Consider the following 3,560-nt stretch of genomic DNA (forward strand, 5'->3'; position numbering starts at 1 on the left):
CTTTGTTTAGAACCAAAGGCCGCCGTTGCCGGGCGGCGTGACATCAGACTACTGAAACCAATTGTTGTGGTCAAAATAATAGAAAGCTTCACAAATCCAAGTACTTGTCCATTATCAATTAAAACATATGTCTGTCATATGATCGCTTTTTATTAGAAAATGGGAATTCCGGTGACTAGTGCAAAACAGATGATGCTGTTTATCATATTTTTGTCGGAAAATTTGTGTCCGATTCGTACCCTATTTATGATGCAGTTGGCTACAAAAAGGTTAGAAAAGTGAGTGAAGCAGGCACTTATGTTGATGACAACAAGAGATGAAGTGAGTAGGAAAGTGCCAAAACACAATAGGAATTTTTTTTTTTAAAAATTTTCTATTGTCTTCTGGCACTTTCCTACTCACTTCATCTGTTGTTTTTATCAACATAAGTGCCTGTTACAGTCACTTTTCTGAATTAAAAATTCACCCCAAATACTGGAGCATACTCAATGTCTCAATTGTTTCTATGTTGTATGTTTGTGTTGAGAATATTGGCTATTAAGCTTAATTGCTGGCCAACTAACTTCGCGGAGGTTGTGTGTGTTGGACCCGCGATCTCAATTAGTCTGGTAGAGAGAGGCTCTAATAATGACTAGGGTTAGAAAACGATCTTTTTTTGGGATCGCGGGTAGCTCATACGGTAGAGTCACGCTCTCCCCGGTCGTACCAATTTGGTCGCTGGTTCAAACCCCCATCCCCGCCGCGAAATTTTTATTCTCTATTGTCTTCTGGCACTTTCCTACTCACTTCATCTCTTGTTATCTTAAAAAGATTAGTATCATTTAGAATCATTGATATATGTCGATTGTTTATCATCACAAATCTTTATGCTTTACTTGGAATGCATTATGTATGAATTTCTCCAGGGTTCAGTAAAAACCTCCAATTGTCCAGTGCTAGTCTAATACATTTCGGTCAAAGATACTTTGACTTGGGGGTCCGTTCGCGCAGAGGGAGATGTACGCCCCTCAAGAAAGTAACGAACCAGTTTTCTTAGCTAACGTCTGGATGGGGTATTTACATTGTGACATTTATAGAGAGGACTTGATTTTGCCAATAAATATATTAAACATTGAGGGGAAAGTCGTCTGAATTATTTATATTGACATTTTATAAGGACCTAACGCCGGGGTAAACTGAGCCCGCCTCTATTAAAATAATAAAATTATACCAGTAACTTCCCTTTTATCCGTCTGCTGTCGTCGTTAATTGGGATTCAATAGTCGGATTCAATAGCTTGCAACGACAAGCAGCTTGGTTCTAAACAAAAAAAAAATGGGTACTTTATATTCTTCATGCTGGCTAAACCTTTCATATGTCATGTGATCAGAATGTATAAAAGTCAAAACATGATCATATTTATAATGTTTGCCTCCTCTGGATACGCTTTTATGCTCGTCGGATAAATATTGCATAAGGCGTCCCGCCATTGTTTCGATAGTTTAGAGCCAGTTACTAAATTACCATGCGTCATTACGAGGAAGTGACGTCATGCTGTTGAAGCGTGTTATTGGCAATCGACCCTTCAAAGGCTATTTGACCTATTATTAATGCTTTGCACACGTCTCACAGGGTGTTTCCAGTTTTAAATAATAAGCAATCATGTGAAAGATAATTATAATTTATATGGATAAGTGCTTGGATTTGCTGAACCTATAACAGGAGTGTAGTTTTAAAATTTTCCAAAACGGTCATAACTGTTTGATTACTTGACACAAGATTCGCCCATGAGTGTTTGCGTTTGCTCAATTATCAGGTTTATAAATTTACGTGTAGATAGAAAATCTTTTCACCTGTATTTGAAGTTTGTTGCTTTTTCTGAACATGATTTCAAATAAATATGGGTGAACAATTGGATTCAGTAGTCGGATGTCACGCCGCCCGCAACGGCGGCCATCTTGGTTCTAAACAAAGAAAATCATTCCTTTTTATTTTTCATGCTGGCTAGAACTTTTCATATGTCTTGTGATCAGAATGTGTAAAAGTCAAAACATGATCAAATTTATGGGGTTTTTCCCTCTGGATACGCTTTATATGCTCGCCGAGAAATATTTCATACGGGCGTCCGCCATTGTTACTAAGTTACCATGCGTCATTAGGAAGGAAGTGACGTTACGACTATTGAATCCTATTATATTGTTCCAACCTTGAATTTTTACGTGACAACCGTCATTGCAATCAAAGAAAATTTACACGGAAATCTTCAACAGAACAATTCAATATGATTTATTTAAAGAAGAAAGAATATCTATTTTCTACGTCATGGCACGAGACCGAAGGGCGAGAGCTCAGATGGTCGCTGGTTCGGATAAGTAAATAAGTAAGTAAAGATGCAAGAAAAATAAAGCTAGCAACGACACACAAATTAATTTGACATAGAATAGAGAGTATAATTGAGCTTTTCTATAGCGCAATATCCATTAAATGTGCTCAAAGTGCTTGACAAGGGGTTCCTGGTCAACAGCAACGTGTGACATGTGGGACGGGACATGACGCGTGTTAGGCGACAATATTACAATTTTTCGAACAGATACAACGCTGTTAACAGTCAGGTACTCATTTTACACATGAGTACGGTGAGAGAATGTTAGTAAAAAGCCTTTTCCCAGGACTCAACTATGCGCCGAGCGCGAGGCTCGAACCCAGGACCCCCCGATCCGAAAGCGAGTGTCATACCACAAGACCACATAGCCGCACTATTTTTACTGAAATACGATGCTAGACGTTTGCGTTGTCCATTTTGATCAAAGTTCGTTTTTGTAAATTTTCTCCGCCCCAAATAATATTTTTAAGCTTCAATTTTATTGATCATCCAGGTTTGAGAATAGATTCTCTGTTTGGTACGATGCATGATCAGAATTATCATTTCTAATTTTCACTACAACAATTATCATTGTTGACCCCACCATCGTTAGCCTCTTCACTATAGATAGATCGAAGTTGACGTCACTCAGTTCTTTGTTATTGTTTTTTGCCATCCATGTTTATGAGTAATTCTCACAAAACTGTATTAACAAAACTATAAATGTTCAAGGTTACACATAGTTTTGTGTATTGGTCCGGATGGTAATGTTGTGAGCTTCTCAGCCAAGGGCATACTATCTATAATATTTAATGCCTTGTCGCTTTATTATTTTTAAAAAACCCTTTTGTTTGGATGTTTTAGTTCCTGCCACAGGATATATACCGCAATATCCACTAAACGTGCTCAACGCGCTTTACAAGGGGTCCCAGGTCAACAGAAACATTCAACATGTAGCACGGAACATGCCACCTGTTAGGCGATGTTGCAATTTTTCGGACTAAGACAACGCTGTTAACGGCCAGGTACTCATGCAAGATTACTTGTTTCATCATTACGATTTGATATGAGCCAAATTAACGCTTTTCTATCGATTCGTTTAATCGAATAAGTTTTAATAAAGGCCAAAACGTCGTTTGTTTTGTGTTGTTCATTCATGAGTCAGATTTACTCTTACAGATTTACTTTATTTTTATCTCCATTTTAATCATTTGATCTG

Source organism: Berghia stephanieae, chromosome 3 (assembly GCF_034508935.2).
Source record: "Berghia stephanieae isolate SIO BIC M18660-M18661 chromosome 3, UCSD_Bste_1.3, whole genome shotgun sequence".
Lineage (NCBI taxonomy): Eukaryota > Metazoa > Mollusca > Gastropoda > Nudibranchia > Aeolidiidae > Berghia > Berghia stephanieae.